General features: G+C 46.2%; 1 protein-coding gene across 6 annotated transcripts in view; it reads right to left on the minus strand.

Moving 5' to 3' along the window:
- ppfia2 (PTPRF interacting protein alpha 2) overlaps positions 1-21,028 on the minus strand; it is a 639,866-nt gene that overhangs the window by 65,066 nt on the left and 553,772 nt on the right. The gene's annotated exons all lie outside the window — the stretch shown is intronic.

Genomic DNA, 21,028 nt, shown 5'->3' on the forward strand with positions numbered 1-21,028 from the left:
CAATTCAAAGATTAATAAAAACATAATATAAGAATATTTCAGCAGAAATGTGTAAATCATTTTGTAGATGACATTGTTATGCTACTGCACTATTAGAAACCAAAACACAGTTCATATTTCCCCAAAAATGTACAGAGAACTGGTACTAGAAATATCACAACATTTTGGCTTGAGGAATCTAGAATCTTTCCCAGGTTAAGTGCTGTCTCCTCACCCCCACACCTCGCTTTTCTAGCTTATTCATTGCAGAATCAACTGAAATTTGTATAATCTATCATTCTTCACACAAAGTAATCTACTTCTTTTTGTAGGTCACAACATCACAAAGATAAGTTTATATGAAGAAATCCATTCAGCGGATTTAAAATATCATTCAATGCCCACAATAAGCAGCTATGCTGGCGGAATGCATGGGTTGCATGATGGAGCTAAAATATTGTTGCTCTGATTTTCCGACTTACAGGTTCTGAAAGCATGGCTCCTCATTGGAAGTGGGATTGTAGAATTATCCCTTTGATCAAGTCATTCCAAAACACCAAACCAGTCTCTTCTTTTTCTATTACCTAACTGTTTCATCCTTTCTGCAAATCCACTCCAAAGTTTTGATCACTTTGTCCCTGAAATTACGGTGTGTTCGACGGCATATGCCGTAATCCTTTTGAAAGGCCCCGCAACTTCTAGGTTTCCGCATGCGCTTGGCAGATCATATGAACTGCAAGTAAAATCAGTTTTGCTGGCGCAGTGTTGGGCCTGCTTTCATCAACGTAATGGTTATTATAAATCTTAAATTAAACATTTATAAATTAAAAATGATGCGCAAACACTTAAAATGAGTTAATGCAAATATTGGCCCAGATTAAAATATTTAAAATTATTTTTCAAAAGATTACATTTTTATTGTACTTGGTGTAATGAAAGGACTTTTAGTTAAATTTGAAAATCAGAACATTTATATTTATTAGAATTGTGCGAATTGTTTAATTATTTGGGGTATCATTACGGGATTCCGTTCGGAAATGACAGCAATGGAATCCTCCTTTGTGATTGGAAGAGCTGGCCCATGTGATCCCAGGGATACTTCTGAACTGCCTGCTTCTCTGGGATTTGTGAGCCTTTATATAGGCATCACCTGGAGGCCTGAGACCCGAACTCGCCGCAGCCTGGGAGCCTGGAGGTAAGATCGGAAATGTTTAACAGGGTCAGAGGCGTAATCCGGAGGTGCGCCTCCGAACGCAATTTCAGTGTGATGTCTATCCTAAATGGCCTTCACAACCTTGAACCAGTACTCACCTTCTCTACTTGGCCTGCCATATCTAAAAGTATTGGCCGGAATTTTCACATTGGTCTGGGTTTGAAAGCAGGTCGGCAGTTAAAAGCAATGAAATTGACAGAGCGTCAGGAACCTGCCTTCATCCCACCGACTTCCGCATTTAACTGTGGTGCGTTTCAAAGCGTACCATGGACCAGCTCAGGAGAGGAGGGCGACCTTATTAAAGTACTTGACTGCTCATTGAGAGATCCTAAGAGTCGTTTTAATGTTAGGTTTTATCTTTGATTGCTTGTGCATGGGATTCATGGACTTCGGGAAGCTCGTCTGTGAAGGCAAGGCGGGAGCTCAGTGGTCATTGTGTTAGTTCATTAAGTGACAGCTGGAAAAAGCGCATAAATATACAAACCTACACATGCTTCTTTGCCTAAGGGAAAGGCAAGGTTCTTGCTGACACCATTTTGTGCAGAGATTTTGCTTTCGGGAGTTTGCAGGTAATTGCTGCAATTACCTGGCATCTATCAGATCAGCATGGGTACCATTTATGCTGTTACACCTTGGACCTTAGATTCGGACCAAGATGAGCCCAAACATCAACAACACCAGCCACACCAGCAACAGCAATATCAACAGCAGTAACAGCAACACCAGCAGCCTTGCCCTCACCAACCTGATGTTCCACAGGAGGGACGGGATTAGCACAGTGGTAACCATGTCGGAGGCAATACCCCCAACACAGGGTATACAGGCAGAGGATGAGCTTCCTGGACATGACTGAACACCTTACTTAAGGAAGGATATACTAGCTTTGGAGGGGGTACGGAGATGATTCACTAGGCTGATTCTGGAGATGAGGGGGTTACCTTATGATGATAGATTGAGTAGACTGGGTCTTTACTCGTTGGAGTTTAGAAGGATGAGGGGTGATCTTATAGAAACATTTAAAATAATGAAAGGGATAGACAAGATAGAGGCAGAGAGGTTGTTTGCACTGGTCGGGGAGACTAGAACTAGGGGACACAGCCTCAAAATACGGGGGAGCCAATTTAAAACCGAGTTGAGAAGTTATTTCTTCTCCCAGAGGGTTGTGAATCTGTGGAATTCTCTGCCCAAGGAAGCAGTTGAGGCGAGCTCATTGAATGTATTCAAGTCACAGATAGATAGATTTTTAACCAATAAGGGAATTAAGGGTTATGGGGAGCGGGCGGGTAAGTGGAGCTGAGTCCACGGCCAGATCAGCCATGATCTTGTTGAATGGCGGAGCAGGCTCGAGGGGCTAGATGGCCTACACCTGTTCCTAATTCTTATGTTCTTCAGGAGGCTCAGGCTATTGCACCAGGTCATGGCAGACATTTGTAGCCTGCTGGAAGTCCTGCTGCCCAGAGGATCTGGTGGGCACACCTTACCAGTGGCTATCATCACCGTCTACCTCAGGCTCCTTCCAGGGATCTGCAGTAAACATTTGTAGGATCTCGCAGTTGGCTGCCCACAATTACATCACCCATGTGACCGATGCCATCTTTCACAAGTCAGCCACTATGTATACTTAGCCACTGATGAAGCTAGTGCAACTCAGTTAGCATTCAGCTTTGTGGTTCTGGCTGGCTTCTCATAGGTGCAGGGCTTTATTGACTGCACACATGTGCCCATCAGGGCACCCCCAGATCACCCAGGAGTGTTTGTGAACTGGAAGGCTTCCATTCCCTCATCGTGCAGCTCCTCTGCAACCATAAAAAGATCATCATGCATGTATGTGCCAGATTTCCAAGGAGCTGTCATGACTCATTCATTCTGTGCTAGTCGACCCTCCCTCAGCCAATTGCACTTCTGAACAGACTTACCAGCTAGCTGCATGGAAACAAGGGCTATCCACTGAAGATGTGGCTGATGGCACCTTTGAGGAGGCCAAGCAATGAGGCCGAGGAATGCGATAATCTAAACCACATGACAACCAGATATGTCATACAGCAAGCAATCAGCATGATGAAGATGCACTTCAGATGCATTGGCAAACCTGGAGGAGCCCTTCAGTATGCACTAGCCAGGGTCTCCTGAATCAGCTATTGAAGCTGCAGGAGGAGCAAGGAGCAGCCTCTTCGGAGGAGGAGGAGGAACAGGTGGAACATGAGGAGGTGGAGAAACCTGAGCAGTGGCGCACATTGCCTCCCAGGAGGCCTTGATGGCCTCATAACGGCCCGATAGTTAAGTGGCACCAGTGCACCCAGCTGGCTCTCAGATAATGTACCAACTTCCCCTCCCAACACCAACACCACAAAGCAGTCCTAAAATGACAAAATAATTCCTGTCACACACCCCCCCATTGCTCGAGGTTACTCACCATTCGCTCTAAGTGACAAATCCACTTCCCAGGTAGCAGGCAAAAATGGACAAGACGGGAAAGTGGTGCAAACAAATAAATTTATGTGCGTCACAAATAGAACTGAAACTTAACATTAACATATTGCCAAACACCCATGTGCATACCCTTGTGTATCTACGATTGTGCCTCTTTTCTTTTCCAATTGCTTCTACGAGGTGCAGCCTATTATGAGGCACTTGGCAGATGTCCTCTGGGTTTTAGGGTCCATGAGGGTCCCGCCATTGACTGCTCGTCTTGTAACTGTGCAGTGGCAGACTCAGCCATCAGGATCCGAGGCAGCATGTGGAGCTCTGATTGAGGGGGTTGCAACAGGGGAGAAATGGGAGCACTTTGAGCAGAGCCCCCACTTTCATGTGCCCTCTCACCATCATCCCTCTCATGGGCCACCTGCACTTCCCTGCTAGCAAGGAGCTGGAGAGCACTTTGCTGCACATCAATGGGGCTATGAACAACCAAGTCTACATTGCTATCCCTTCTAAAGATTAGTTCAATAAGAGTCTGCAAGCTGTTGTTCACAGCAAGCATGTTTTCATTTGACTGGTGCATTAGCTGCTCCATTCAGGTGGCCATCCTTTCCATGGAAGAGCACATCATCGCTACCACCTGTGATATGGTACTGCTCATGTTGGAGATGGACTCCTTCATTCTCTATTCATAATCATGCTCATCGCAGCTGGAGAAGCTACCAGAGCCTCACATATTTGTTGCTACTTCTCCAAGATCAACCTCTTTGTTGACGGCCTCTGAGGTTCAGCATCTGCATCCAGCTGAGCAGAGCTTGGAGCGTCCTGTGGCGAGGACACTCCACTGCTGTCCCTGTCTCCACCATCTACTTTTGTTCACTTGTGATGTGAGAGACACCAAATGACAACATATGTCTCGGAAGACCAACGATGTGCGCATATCTGCACTGGTGCAGAGTGCACATGGGTCTGGTGATGGTACGCCCTCAGAGAATGTAGCTTCCTCTGAGGAATCATCTTTCTCTTCCAGCTGGACAGTGGTGGGATCACTTGATGGACCTGCGGGAAAGTAAAGACATGAATTAGAATTCTTATGATAATAATGTTTAACATTACTATTATGCACATGATGTTATTTCACTGGCTGCTGACATCAGTCACCATTAGTGACTGTTGTATGCCATGTGGGATATTTAATTCTCTCACCAGGCCCTGTACAACTGCAGTAAGACCTCCCTCTCTCCATCTCCCTTCGCCCGCAGCTCTGCAACTCCAGTTATTTCCAGCGCAGCCTCCTCTGCTGGCGTCCAATTAGTGTTTGTTAGAGGGTCACTTCCGGTTCTTTCTCTTTCTCTTCTCCTGCAAAGAAGGAAAGAGAACTTTGAGTGAGTGATGGAATGCGTGTAAGGATGGATGGGCTACATCTGTAGAGGGTGACTGTGACAGAGTGGCATGACATTGCCAAAAGTCCTCCTTCTCTGGCTTTAATTTCAAGGATTGTATTAGTCTGAGGGTGAGTGTCAGCGGGGATTAGTCAGATAGGGATGTGAGTAGGTGCATAGAAACATAGAAAAATAGGTGCAGAAGTAGGCCATTCGGCCCTTCGAGCCTGCGCCACCATTCAATAAGATCATGGCTGATCATTCCCTCAGTATCCCTTTCCTGCTTTCTCTCTATACCCCTTGATCCCCTTAGCCGTAAGGGCCATATCTAACTCCCTCTTGAATATATCTAATGAGTTGGCATCATCAACTCTCTGCGGCAGGGAATTCCACAGCTTAACAACTCTCTGAGTGAAGAAGTTTCTCCTCATCTCAGTCCTAAATGGCCTATCCCTTATCCTAAGATTGTGTCCTCTGATTCTGGACTTCCCCAACATCGGGAACATTCTTCCCGCATCTAACCTGTCCAGTCCCGTCAGAATCTTATATGTTTCTATGAGATCCCCTCTCATCCTCTTCTAAACTCCAGTGTATAAAGGCCCAGTTGATCCAGTCTCTCCTCATATGTCAGTCCAGCCATCCCGGGAATCAGTCTGGTGAACCTTCGCTGTACTCCCTCAACAGCAAGAACGTCCTTCCTCAGGTTAGGAGACCAAAACTGAACACAATATTCCAGGTGAGGCCTCACCAAGGCCCTTTACAACTGCAGTAAGACCTCCCTGCTCCTATACTCAAATCCCCTAGCTATGAAGGTCAATATACCATTTGCCTTCTTCACTGCCTGCTGTACCTGCTTGCCAACTTTCAATGACTGATGAACCATGACACCCAGGTCTCGTTGCACCTCCCCTTTTCCTAATCTGCCGCTATTCAGATAATATTCTGCCTTCGTGTTTTTGCCCCCAAAGTGGATAATCTCACATTTATCCACATTATACTGCATCTGCCATGCATTTGCCCACTCACCTAACCTGTCCAAGTCACCCTGCAGCCTCTTAGCATCCTCCTCACAACTCACACCGCCACCCAGTTTCGTGTTATCTGCAAACTTGGAGATATTACACTCAATTCCTTCATCTAAATCATTAATGTATATTGTAAAGAGCTGGGGTCCCAGCACTGAGCCCTGCAGCACCCCACTAGTCACTGCCTGCCATTCTGAAAAGGACCCGTTTAACCCGACTCTCTGCTTCCTGTCTGCCAAGCAACTCTCTATCCACGTCAGTACATTACCCCCAATACCATGTGCTTTGATTTTGCACACCAATCTCTTGTGTGGGACCTTGTCAAAAGCCTTTTGAAAGTCCAAGTAACCACATCCACTGGTTCTCCCTTGTCCACTCTACTTGTTACATCCTCAAAAAATTCCAGAAGATTTGTCAAGCATGATTTCCCTTTCATAAATCCATGCTGACTTGGACCGATCCTGTCACTGCTTTCCAAATGCGCTGCTATTTCATCTTTAATAATTGATTCCAACATTTTCCTCACTACTGATGTCAGGCTAACCAGTCTAGAATTACCCATTTTCTCTCTCCCTCCCTTTTTAAAAAGTGGTATTACATTAGCTACCCTCCAGTCCATAGGAACTGATCCAGAGTCGATAGACTTTTGGAAAATGATCACCAATGCATCCACTATTTCTAGGGCCACTTCCTTAAGTACTCTGGGATGCAGACTATCAGGCCCCGTGGATTTATCGGTCTTCAATCCCATCAATTTCCCTGACACAATTTCCTGCCTAATAAGGATATCCTTCAGTTCCTCCTTCTCACTAGACCCTCGGTCCCCTAGTACTTCTGGAAGGTTATTTGTGGTTTCCTTCGTAAAGACAGAACCAAAGTATTTGTTCAATTGGTCTGCCATTTCTTTGTTCCCCATTATAAATTTACCTGAATCCGACTGCAAGGGACCTACGTTTGTCTTCACTAATCTTTTTCTCTTCACAAATCTACAGAAGCTTTTGCAGTCAGTTTTTATGTCCTCGTACTCTATTTTCCCCCTCTTAATTAAAGCCTTTGTCCTCCTCTGTTGAATTCTAAATTTTTCCCAGTCCTCAGGTTTGCTGCTCTTTCTGGCCAATTTATATGCCTCTTCCTTGGATTTAACGCTATCCTTAATTTCCCTTGTTAGCCACGGTTGAGCCACCTTCCCCGTTTTATTTTTACTCCAGACAGGGATGTACAATTGTTGAAGTTCATCCATGTGATCATTAAATGTTTGCCATTGCCTATCCCTTTAAGTATCATTTGCCAGTCTATTCTAGCCAATTCACGCCTCATACCATCGAAGTTACCTTTCCTTAAGTTCTGAATTAACTGTGTCACTCTCCATCTTAATAAAAAATTCTACCATATTACGGTCACTCTTCCCCAAGGGGCCTCGCACATCAAGATTGCTAATTAGTCCTTTCTCATTACACATCACCCAGTCTAGGATGACCAGCTCTCTAGTTGGTTCCTCGACATATTGGTCTAGAAAACCATCCCTAATAAACACCAGGAAATCCTCCTCCACCGCATTGCTACCAGTTTGGTTAGCCCAATCAATATGTAGATTAAAGTCACCCATGAAACTGCTGTATCTTTATTGCATGCATCCCTTATTTCTTGTTTGCCGTTGTCCCCAACCTCACTACTACTGTTTGATGGTCTATACACAACTCCTCACTAGAGTTTTCTGCCCTTTGATATTCCGTAGCTCCACCCATACCAATTCCACATCATCCAAGCTCATGGCCTTCCTTACTATTGCGTTCATTTCCTCTTTAACCAGCAATGCCACCCTGCTTCCTTTTCCTTTCTGTCTATCCTTCTTAAATGTTGAATACCCCTGGATGTTGAATTCCCAGCCTTGGTCACCCTGGAGCCATGTCTCCGTGATGCCAATTACATCATATCCGTTAACTGCTATCTGCGCAGTTAATTCGTCCACCTTATTCCGAATACTCCTCACATTGAGGCACAGGGCCTTCAGGCTTGTCTTTCTAACACACTTTGCCCCTTTAGAATTTTGCTGTAATGTGGCCCTTTTTGCTTTTTGCCTTAGGTTTCTCTGCCCTCCACTTTTACTTTTCTTCTTTCTATCTTTTGCTTCTGCCCCCATTCTATTTCCCTCTGTCTCCCTGCATAGGTTCCCATCCCCCTGCCATATTAGTTTCACTCCTCCCCAACAGCACTAGCAAACACTCCCTGCATAGACAGTGAGGGATGGGTGCATCTACAAGGTAGGTTGGTGTGAGGAGTGACATGCAGGAGTAGGCTTGGGAAGCAGAGTGATGGGGTTGGGGTGACACGCACATCAGGATGAAGTTGAATGTGGCATTATACTCACCTTTCCTGACCTGATGAGATCATTAAATCTCTTGCAGCATTGTATCCAGGAGTGGCTCACTACACCCCTGCTACCGACTTCTTATGGAATCTCCAGCCATGCCTTCTTGGTTTCACTGGTCGGATTTTTCCTGCCATTACCAGGGAATAGGACCTCCCTCCGTGCTCTGACTCTCTGTACCAGGACTTCCAGGGAGGCATTCGAGAATCTGGGCGCAGCCTTCTGGCGCTGTGACTCCAGCCTTCCATGCACCCTCACACAAGTCTTTGATAGATAAGAAATGCCTCCTCCAACAACCTTCAACTGTGATGTATGCAAGGCTCCTTTAAATATCTGAGCCGAAAGCACGTCATCGGTGACATCATCAGACCCACTCCAGTTAATTGGCCGGGAAACCCACATGCCTCATTCAATTGATCTAATTTAGCTAAACGCACAGTGCAGAATGTGCAGTTGAAAACTTCATGATGGTGAGCTGCTACGTGGACCCGCAAGCACTCTCCCTGATTCTAAGGTAAACATTCCGGCCATTGTTTCAAGTTTATTTTCTCTATCGTATTCGGTCTCCTCAGAGACATTTCCTTTCAAGGCTTAATAAGTCATTTTCATAGTTCTTTCCATTTATGCCAGCCTACAGCAATACCTGGATAGCATCTAGGAGTGGACTGGCAAGTCTTAATTAACATTCACGCCACGTAAGTGCTAAGTAATTACCAGCTAATAAAAAATCCGATCAATACAGATCACAATCATCAGCTGGATTTGGTTGCTGGGAAAGGTTGTTGAGGCCAGGGCACTGGACTCAATTTAAAAAACAGCTAGATTCTGTAATAGGGACATCGTGAGGTTGGTATTCTAGAAGGAAAAGATTAAATAGTTTGAGACCTTCTTCAGCCAACTTATTTTGTGATCTTGTTAATTTAAAAGGATGGCATGGAATCAGCAGGTAGCACCCAATGACTCAAATAGTCTGTGGTGCTCTTTCTTGACCCTGCACATTTAATTGTACAATTTAACTGTATAATTTTGAGTAGCTTATTTGGGTTACAATATTACATATTGTCATTACTGTTTTTGATGCATTATACTAATTACACAAAAATATTAGACTTTTTTGCTCAGTTAAAAAAAAGACTTGTATTTATATAGTACCTCATCAATTCTCTAGAAACGCTGACTGAAATTAATTACTTTGAAGTGCAGTAGCTATAAATATACTAAATGGTGCAGCCACTATGTGCACAGAAAATTCCCACAAACAACAAGATGAATGGCCAATGAATCGGTTTTGAGTAGTATAGACCCCACTGCTTACAGTGAGCGCATTGGTGTCAACACAATTTGCCCACTATACGCATTGAAAGATGTAACTAAGAAAGCACGTGCAAAAACGTTGGGTCTGTAATTGGGGTCCACAAGCTAGTGCAAAAGTATTGGGATGGGGTTGTGGTCCACAATAGTGTGCAAAAGCGTTGGGATGGGGTTGGGGTCGACAAATCCATGCAAAAGAGTTGAGGTCCTCCAGCCCATGCAAAAGTGCTGGGGCCGTATTTGGGGTACGCAAGCCCATGCAAAAGCATTGGGGCTGGGGTTGGGGTCCCAAATACAGCATCAGGGTCAAGGTCCTCAAGAAAGCATCGGGGCCGGATTCGGGATATTCAAGCCACGCAAAAGCATTGGGACTGGGTTCTTTGCAATGATGAGGAGCTCAACATGCCAGCTCGCATGGGCTCTGGAGGTCCAGGGGAACTGGAGGTGGCTGTTCCATATTTTAATTAGTACTAGCAGTTCCAATTACAGTCAGAGGGTGAGGTAAAAAAAACATCAACTTGTATTTATATAGTGTCTTTAACTGAGCCAAATGTCCCAAGGCGCTTCACAGGAGTATTACAAGACAAAAAAATTGACACAGAGCCACATAAGCAGAAATTAGGGCAGATGAGCAAATGCTTGAACAAAGAGGTAGGTTTTAAGGAGCGTCTTAAAGGAAGAAAGAGAGGAAGAGAGGTGGAGAGGTTTAGGCAAGGAATTCCAGAGCTTAGGGCCTAGGCAACAGATGGCCACCAATGGTTGAGCTATTATAATCAGGGATGTTCAAGAGGGCAGAATTAACGGAGCGCAGCCCTGTCTCTCATCTTTGTCACTGAAAAGTTTGTAAATGTGTTCATTTTAAACCTGATTTGTAAAATAGAGCCTGAAATTTGTGATAGGAAATAAGGAATAACCGGGATGGTAAAGCAAGCGATTGTGTGAACAGTTGTTTGAACTGCCCGAAATAGCCGGCACGTTTAATACGATATTTATAATTGATGTTTATGGTAAGGGGAAATGTTAGCGCCATTTGCCCGATATAGGCGCCATGCATCTGAACAGGCAGACTAAAATTTAACTGAACATTTCATCCAAATGATAATGCCTCCATATTGCAAAGAATATCAATTTACATAACCAATAGTCACTGCAATTCAAATTAACTTATTGTCTATGAAATGCTTCGTGACATTTCTGGGACGCATGATAATTTGCTACATGGATGCAACTCTTTATTTCTGAATTAACAGACCAAAGCTATGATGTGGGGTTGAGCCTACCACAAATTCTATTGTAAATGTGCTTACGTGTGGATTAATCAATTCTGTATCTGATATTTTAAAAACATACCCTTTTGGGCCTCTTCTGGCCCTGATCCATTTCCTCGCTGGTTCGGCCTGGCGGGAAATACACTGCTGCTTCCCGTTCAGGCTGTTGAGATAAAATTACAGTCTGGTCCCAATGACGTCAGTGGGACCAAAAATGCACATATAATAAACCCCTTTGGCTCTGGGTACATGTCCTTGCTGCCTGCTCAGGAGGTCAGATAAAAATCCCAAGTAGCCAGCTCCCAGTTCCTTAGAGTAGGGGGAGTGGACTAGCGAATGTAATTGCCCAACCGTGACCATTTTAGCCTTGAAAGGGGTGTGTGTCTCAGAGGTATTTAAGATACTTTAGGGAATGGAAAAGGTAAAAACAGAATATTACATTAAATTAAATTAAATTGCAGGATTTGGACAAGGGGGCTTAGGTTTGAATTACATTTAGGACTGATATCAGCAAATTCTTCTTTATACAGGGAATGATCAACATATTGAATAGACTTGGAGATAGAGTAGTGAAGGTGAAACTTCTGGAAGCATTAAGAAACAACTGTATGTGTAATGGGGGACTTTAGGATCTTTCGAGATCAATTAATTTAGTTGGATCAAATGGACGTCCAAATATGTAACCAACTTAAAGGGCATGAAATAGTGATACAAAGACAACTTGCAATATAACTGATTATATTGTAAGCTGGATAAATACTCTTGAAAAGTAATGAGAACAATTCTTAAATTCAATTTCCTGAACTGCTGAAAGATATGTTGGCATTGCATAATGGACAATTATGGGCCCAGCTGCATTCCTAATATTGATTTGTGACCATCAATCTTGCAAAGTTGTTTTTGGGATAAAGTAACAAAATTCTCTTGAATCTAGTAGATGACACTGCAGTATGTAGAACAATGGTCACTAAGAAGAAACTTCAATCAAATTTGTTGTGTATCTGTAAAGCATGCACTCCCATGTTCCGCCACCAGGGAGCTCATCCCCTTGGGAGCACTGTATATAAGCCAGCCCCTAAGGCCTGTTCCTCACTCTGGAGTGTCTTATTAAAGACTGAGGTCACTGTTACTTTAACCTCACTGTGTGCAGCCTCATCTGTGTTAGGAACACAATAACTTGCGACGAGAATACGAATGCAACGCAAAGATGCAGCAAACTGTGGGCATCCTGGAGAAGTTCTCGGAGGGTGAGGACTTGGAAGCCGATGTTGAACGGCTAGACTAGTACTTAGAAGCCAACGAGCTGGACGGAGAAGGAAGCGCTGCAAAAAGGAGAGCGGTCCTCCTCACGGTCTGCGGGGCACCGACCTACAGCCTCATGAAGAATCTTCTGGCTCCGGAGAAACTCACAGATAAGTTGTATGAGGAGCTGTGTACACTGGTTCGGGAGCATCTTAACCCGAGGGAGAGCGTGCTGATGGCGAGGTATCAGTTCTACACGTGTCAGCGATCTGAAGGTCAGGAAGTGGCGAGCTACGTCGCCGAGCTAAGGCGACTTGCAGGACAATGAGTTTGATGGCTACCAGGAGCAAATGTTCAGAGACTTTTTTGTACTGGGCATTGGCCACGAGACCATCCTACAAAAACTTTTTACCCTCAGTAAGGCCATTGCGATAGCACAGGCGTTTATGTCCACCAGTGATAATACCAAACATATCTCTCAGCACACAAGTGCTAGAAATGTTCATAAATTAACTGGAACTGTGTTTGCGAGCAGAAATGTACAGGGCAGAACCCACGAGTCTGTAACTGCCAGCAGGCCTCAGGTAGAAACATAGAAACATAGAAAATAGGTGCAGGAGCAGGCCATTCAGCCCTTCTAGCCTGCACCGCCATTCAATGAGTTCATGGCTGAACATGAAACTTCAGTACCCCCTTCCTGCTTTCTCGCCATAACCCTTGATCCCCCGAGTAGTAAGGACTTCATCTAACTCCCTTTTGAATATATTTAGTGAATTGGCCTCAACTACTTTCTGTGGTAGAGAATTCCACAGGTTCACCACTCTCTGGGTGAAGAAGTTTCTCCTCATCTCGGTCCTAAATGGCTTACCCCTTATCCTCAGACTGTGACCCCTGGTTCTGGACCTCCCCAACATTGGGAACATTCTTTCTGCATCTAACCTGTCTAAACCCGTCAGAATTTTAAACGTTTCTATGAGGTCCCCTCTCATTCTTCTGAACTCCAGTGAATACAAGCCCAATTGATCCAATCTTTCTTGATAGGTCAGTCCCGCCATCCCGGGAATCAGTCTGGTGAACCTTCGCTGCACTCCCTCAATAGCAAGAATGTCCTTCCTCAAGTTAGGAGACCAAAACTGTACACAATACTCCAGGTGTGGCCTCACCAAGGCCCTGTACAACTGTAGCAACACCTCCCTGCCCCTGTATTCAAATCCCCTCGCTATGAAGGCCAACATGCCATTTGCTTTCTTAACCGCCTGCTGTACCTGCATGCCAACCTTCAATGACTGATGTACCATGACACCCAGGTCTCGTTGCACCTTCCCTTTTCCTAATCTGTCACCATTCAGATAATAGTCTGTCTCTCTGTTTTTACCACCAAAGTGGATAACCTCACATTTATCCACATTATACTTCATCTGCCATGCATTTGCCCACTCACCTAACCTATCCAAGTCACTCTGCAGCCTAATAGCATCCTCCTCGCAGCTCACACTGCCACCCAACTTAGTATCATCCGCAAATTTGGAGATACTGCATTTAATCCCCTCGTCTAAATCATTAATGTACAATGTAAACAGCTGGGGCCCCAGCACAGAACCTTGCGGCACTCCACTAGTCACTGCCTGCCATTCTGAAAAGTACCCGTTTACTCCTACTCTTTGCTTCCTGTCTGACAACCAGTTCTCAATCCACGTCAGCACACTACCCCCAATCCCATGTGCTTTAACTTTGCACATTAATCTCTTGTGTGGGACCTTGTCGAAAGCCTTCTGAAAGTCCAAATATACCACATCAACTGGTTCTCCTTTGTCCACTTTACTGGAAACATCCTCAAAAAATTCCAGAAGATTTGTCAAGCATGATTTCCCTTTCACAAATCCATGCTGACTTCGACCTATCATGTCACCATTTTCCAGATGCATTGCTATGACATCCTTAATAATTGATTCCATCATTTTACCCACTACTGAGGTCAGGCTGACCGGTCTATAATTCCCTGTTTTCTCTCTCCCTCCTTTTTTAAAAAGTGGGGTTACATTGGCTACCCTCCACTCCATAGGAACTGATCCAGAGTCAATGGAATGTTGGAAAATGACTGTCAATGCATCCGCTATTTCCAAGGCCACCTCCTTAAGTACTCTAGGATGCAGGCCATCAGGCCCTGGGGATTTATCGGCCTTCAATCCCATCAATTTCCCCAACACAATTTCCCGACTAATAAAGATTTCCCTCAGTTCCTCTTCCTTACTAGACCCTCTGACCCCTTTTATATCCGGAAGGTTGTTTGTATCCTCCTTAGTGAATACCGAACCAAAGTACTTGTTCAATTGATCCGCCATTTCTTTGTTCCCCGTTATGACTTCCCCTGATTCTGACTGCAGGGGACCTACGTTTGTCTTCACCAACCTTTTTCTCTTTACATACCTATAGAAACTTTTGCAATCCGCCTTAATGTTCCCTGCAAGCTTCTTCTCGTACTCCATTTTCCCTGTCCTAATCAAACCCTTTGTCCTCCTCTGCTGAGTTCTAAATTTCTCCCAGTCCCCAGGTTCGCTGCTATTTCTGGCCAATTTGTATGCCACTTCCTTGGCTTTAATACTATCCCTGATTTCCCTAGATAGCCACGGTTGAGCCACCTTCCCCTTTTTATTTTTACGCCAGACAGGAATGTACAATTGTTGTACTTCATCCATGCGGTCTCTAAATGTCTGCCATTGCCCATCCACAGTCAACCCCCTAAGTATCATTCGCCAATCTATCCTAGCCAATTCACGCCTCATACCTTCAAAGTTACCCTTCTTTAAGTTCTGGACCATGGTCTCTGAAATTACTGTTTCATTCTCCATCCTAATGCAGAATTCCACCATATTATGGTCACTCTTCCCCAAGGGGCCTCGCACAATGAGATTGCTAATTAATCCTCTCTCATTACACAACACCCAGTCTAAGATGGCCTCCCCCCTAGTTGGTTCCTCAACATATTGGTCTAGAAAACCATCCCTTATGCACTCCAGGAAATCCTCCTCCACCGTATTGCTTCCAGTTTGGCTAGCCCAATCTATGTGCATATTAAAGTCACCCATTATAACTGCTACACCTTTATTGCATGCACCCCTAATTTCCTGTTTGATGCCCTCCCCAACATCCCTACTACTGTTTGGAGGTCTGTACACAACTCCTACTAACGTTTTTTGCCCTTTGGTGTTCTGCAGCTCTACCCATATAGATTCCACATCATCCAAGCTAATGTCTTTCCTAACTATTGCATTAATCTCCTCTTTAACCAGCAATGCTACCCCACCTCCTTTTCCTTTTATTCTATCCTTCCTGAATGTTGAATACCCCTGAATGTTGAGTTCCCAGCCCTGATCATCCTGGAGCCACGTCTCCGTAATCCCAATCACATCATATTTGTTAACATCTATTTGCACAATTAATTCATCCACCTTATTGCGGATACTCCTTGCATTAAGACACAAAGCCTTCAGGCTTGTTTTATTAACACCCTTTGTCCTTTTAGAATTTTGCTGTACAGTGGCCCTTTTTGTTCTTTGCCTTGGGTTTCTCTGCCCTACACTTTTCCTCATCTCCTTTCTGTCTTTTGCTTTTGGCTCCTTTTTGTTTCCCTCTGTCTCCCTGCATTGGTTCCCATCCCCCTGCCATATTAGTTTAAATCCTCCCCAACAGCACTAGCAAACACTCCCCCTAGGACATTGGTTCCAGTCCTGCCCAGGTGCAGACCGTCCGGTTTGTACTGGTCCCACCTCCCCCAGAACCGGTCCCAATGCCCCAGGAATTTGAATCCCTCCCTGCTGCACCACTGCTCAAGCCACGTATTCATCTGCGCTATCCTGCGATTCCTACTCTGACTATCACGTGGCACTGGTAGCAATCCCGAGATTACTACTTTTGAGGTCCTACTTTTTAATTTAGCTCCTAGCTCCTTAAATTCGTTTCGTAGGACCTCATCCCTTTTTTTGCCTATGTCGTTGGTACCAATGTGCACCACGACAACTGGCTGTTCTCCCTCCCATTTCAGAATGTCCTGCACCCGCTCCGAGACATCCTTGACCCTTGCACCAGGGAGGCAACATACCATCCTGGAGTCTCGGTTGCGGCCGCAGAAACGCCTATCTATTCCCCTCACAATTGAATCCCCTATCACTATCGCTCTCCCACTCTTTTTCTTGCCCTCCTGTGCAGCAGAGCCAGCCACGGTGCCATGAACTTGGCTGCTGCTGCCCTCCCCTGATGAGTCATTCCCCTCAACAGTACCCAAAGCGGTGTATCTGTTTTGCAGGGGGATGACCACAGGGGACCCCTGCACTACCTTCCTTGCACTACTCTTCCTGTTGGTCTTCCATTCCCTTTCTGGCTGTGGACCCTTTCCCTGCGGTAAGACCAACTCACTACACGTGATACTCACGTCATTCTCAGCATCGTGGATGCTCCAGAGTGAATCCACCCTCAGCTCCAATTCCGCAACGCGGTCCGTCAGGAGCTGGAGGCGGATACACTTCTCACACACGTGACCCAGATGACTCAGAGTCTACAACAAAGGATGAATGCAAGTCAACTCACACCTTGTTGGCGTTGTGGAGGCTTCCATTCAGCCTATTCATGCTGCTTCAAAGGGTATGTTTGCAAGAGCTGTGGAACAATGGGGCACCTCCAATGAGCTTGCAAACAAGCTGCAAGCTCTGCAAAACCTGCTAACCACCATGTGGCAGAGGAAGATCGGTCCATGGTGGATCAAAGCAATTTCGAGCCTCAGAGGAGACAGATGCTGAAGTACACGGAGTGCACACATTTTCGACGAAATGTCCACCTATAATGCTAAACGTAAAATTGAATGGCTTACCCGTATCCATGGAACGGGACACTGGCTCTAGCCAATCCATCATGAGCAAAAAGATGTTTGTGAGACTGTGGTGCAACAAGGCATTCAGACCAGCCCTGAGCCCCATCCACACGAAACTGAGAACGTACACCAAAGAGCTTATCACTGTCCTGGGCAGCGCCATGGTCAAGATCACCTACGAGGGCATGGTGCATGAACTGACACTCTGGAGTGTCCCGGGCGATGGCCCCACACTGCTTGGAAGGAGCTGGCTGGGCAAAATCCACTGGAACTGCGATGGCATCCGAGCGCTATCACATGTCGATGAGGCCTCATGTACCCAGGTTCTTAACAAATTTCCTTCCTTTTCTGAGCCATGCATTGGAAACTTTTCCGGGGTGAAGGTGCGGATCCACTTGGTCCCAGAGGCACGACCCATTCACCACAAGGCGCGAGCGGTACCTCACATGATGAGGGAGAGAGTGGAAATCGAGCTGGACAGGCTGCAACACGAGGGCATCATCTCCCCAGTGGAATACAGCGAGTGGGCCAGCCCGATTGTTCCAGTACCCAAAAATGATGGCATGGCCAGGATTTGCGGCAATTATAAATGAACTATTAATTGTTTCTCGCTACAGGACCAATACCCGCTACCTAAGGCAGACGACCTATTTGCGACGCTGGCAGGAGGCAAGACGTTCACTGAGCTCGACCTGACTTCGGCCTACATGATGCAGGAGCTGGAGGAGTCTTTGAAGGGCCTCACCTGCATCAACACGCACAAGGGACTGTTCATCTATAACAGATGCCCGTTTGGAATTCGGTTGGTTGCAGCGACCTTCCAGAGAAATTTGAGAGCCTACTCCAGTCGGTACTACACACGGTGATCTTTCAGGACGATATATTGGTCACGGGTCGGGACACCGCCGAGTGCCTACAAAACCTGGAGGAGGTCCTCCAACGACTGGATCACGTAGGGCAGTGGCTGAAGAGGTCGAAATGCGTCTTCATGGCAACAGAAGTAGAGTTTTTGGGGAGAAAGATCGCGGCGGACGGCATTCGGCCCACAGACACCAAGACAGAGGCTATCAGGAACGCGCCCAGGCCACAGAACGTCACGGAGCTGCGGTCGTTCCTGGGACTCCTCAACTATTTTGGTAACTTCCTACCAGGGTTAAGCACCCTTTTAGAGCCCCTACATGTGTTATTGCGCAAAGGTGAGAACTAGGTATTGTGAAAACAACCAAGTAATTGCTTTTGAGAAAGCCAGAAACATTTTATGCTCCAACAAGCTGCTTGTATTGTATAACCCGTGTAAAAGACTTGTGCTAACATGTGACGCGTCGTGGAACGGAGTCGGGTGTGTATTACAACTAGCTAACATTGTGGGGAAGTTGCAACCTGTCGCCTATGCTTCCAGGAGCATGTCTAAGGCTGAGAGGGCCTACAGCATGATTGAGAAAGGGGCATTAGCTTGTGTGTTCGGAGTAAAGAAAATGCAGCACTACCTGTTTGACCTCAAATTTGAGCTGGAAACCGATCACAAGCCCCTTACATCCCTGTTCACTGAAAACAAAGGGGTAAATACGAATGACTAAGCCCGCATACAAAGGTGGACACTCGCGCTATCAGCGTATAACTATACCATCCGCCACAGGTCAGGTACTGAGAACTGTGCGGGTGCTCTTAGTCGGCTACCATTGCACACCACGGGGGTGGAAATGGCGCAGCCTGGAAACTTGTTGATGGTGGCGCAGCCCGCAGACTTGTTGATGGTCATAGAAGCGTTTGAAAATGATAAATCACCTGTCATGGCCCGCCAGATTAGGACTTGGACCAGCCAAGATCCTCTGCTGTCCCTAGTAAAAAACTGTGTACTGCATGGGAGCTGGGCCAGCATCCCCATTGAAATGCAAGAACCAATCAAGCCGTTCCAGCGGCGAAGGGACGAACTGTCCATTCAGGCAGACTGCCTGTTGTGGGGTAATCGCGTAGCACTATCAAAAAAGGGCAGGGAGACGTTCATCTCGGATCTCCACAGCACATACCCGGGTATAGTAATGATGAAAGCGATAGCCAGATCCCACGTGTGGTGGCCCGGTATCGACTCTGACTTAGAGTACTGTGTACGGCAATGCAGCGTATGTGCTCAGTTGAGCAACGCGCCCAGAGAGGCACCACTAAGTTTGTGGTCCTGGCCTTCCAGACCATGGTCGAGGATTTAATTCGACTAAGCGGGCCCGTTTCTCTGTAAAATGTTCCTGGTGGTGGTGGATGCTTTTTCAAAATGGATTGAATGTGAAATAATGTCGGGAAGCACTGCCACCGCCACCATTGAAAGCCTGAGGGCCATGTTTGCCACCCACGGCCTGCCTGACATACTGGTCAGTGACAACGGGCCATGTTTCACCAGTGCCAAATTTAAAGAATTCATGATCCACAATAGGATCAAACATGTCACCTCGGCCCCGTTTAAACCAGCCTCCAATGGGCAGGCAGAGCGGGCAGTACAAACCATCAAACAGAGCCTTAAACGAGTCACAGAAGGCTCACTCCAAACCCGCCTGTCCCGAGTACTGCTCAGCTACCGCACGAGACTCCACTCGCTCACAGGGATGCCCCCGGCTGAGCTACTCATGAAAAGGACACTTAAAACCATACTCTTGCTGGTTCACCCCAACTTGCATGATCAGGTAGAGAGCAGGCGGCAGCAACAAAATGTAAACGATGGTCGTGCCACTGTGTCACGGGAAATTGATCTGAATGACCCTGTGTATGTGCTAAACTATGGACATGGTCCCAAATGGATCGCGGGCACACTGATAGCTAAAGAAGGGAAGAGGGTGTTTGTAGTCAAACTAGACAATGGCCAAATTTGCAGAAAGCACCTGGACCAAATGAGGCTGCGGTTCACAGACTGCCCTGAACAACCCACCTTGTTCGAGCCCACAACACACACCCAAAGGATCAACAACACCACGCCGGACCAGGAAATCGAACTCATCATGCCCAACAGCCCAGCAAGGCCAGGCTCACCTAGCAGCCCTGCAGGGCCAACAACACACCAGCCCAGCGAGGGCACAGCCAACACACCAGAACAGACATTTGTACCGAGGCGGTCCACCAGGGAAAGAAAGGCTCCCGACCGCCTCACCTTGTAAATAGTTTTCACTTTGACTTTGGGCGGGGGAGTGATGTTGTGTATCTGTAAAGCATGCACTCCCATGTTCCGTCCACCAGCGAGCTCATCCCCTGAAGTCCCAAGGGATCCCAGCATCCCTTGGGAGCGCTGTATATAAGCCGGCCCCGAAGGCCTGTTCCTCACTCTGGAGTGTCTTATTAAAGACTGAGGTCACTGTTACTTTAACCTCCCTGTGTGCAGCCTCATCTGTGTTAGGAACACAATAAAACTTTTCTCCAGCAACTTAGCAAATTTACTGACACAATCAGCCCTCACTTGGCAGTTTGTTCTATACATTCATCAACCACTATATAAAGCAATTAACCCACTGCATAAAATAATTAAACCAGCTGTTTTTCACCTCTCTCGTCTAAGTTTAAGACTATGGACCCGAGTTTGGTCGACTTACCGCCAGCTGCCACCAAGTTTTCTCAGCGGTCTCCATGTTTTCTGGGCCGACAAAAGTGCTCCCGCCCGCTCACTCCCCAGATTGGTACGGGCGGTCCTCCGCTCTAGCAGCAGAAAAGACCGCTGCTTGGAGGCGGGTCTTACCTGAATAGTAAGTATGAAGACCCGCAAAAACAGGTTAGTGCACTTGTTTTCTTCATTTCTTTTGCAGCGATTTTGGTGGATGGGGTCCTCTGACGAATTTGGAGTAGGTTTTTTTTCATGTGTTGAAATGTGTTTATTTTTTCCGTTCCCTCCTCACTGAGCCTGACTCTATCCTCGATCCTCGACATTACTTTGCCGAGGATCGCATTTGCCGGCCAGAATACGACCTACTGCCCGCTGCCGTCC

Source organism: Pristiophorus japonicus, chromosome 15 (assembly GCF_044704955.1).
Source record: "Pristiophorus japonicus isolate sPriJap1 chromosome 15, sPriJap1.hap1, whole genome shotgun sequence".
NCBI lineage: Eukaryota > Metazoa > Chordata > Chondrichthyes > Pristiophoridae > Pristiophorus > Pristiophorus japonicus.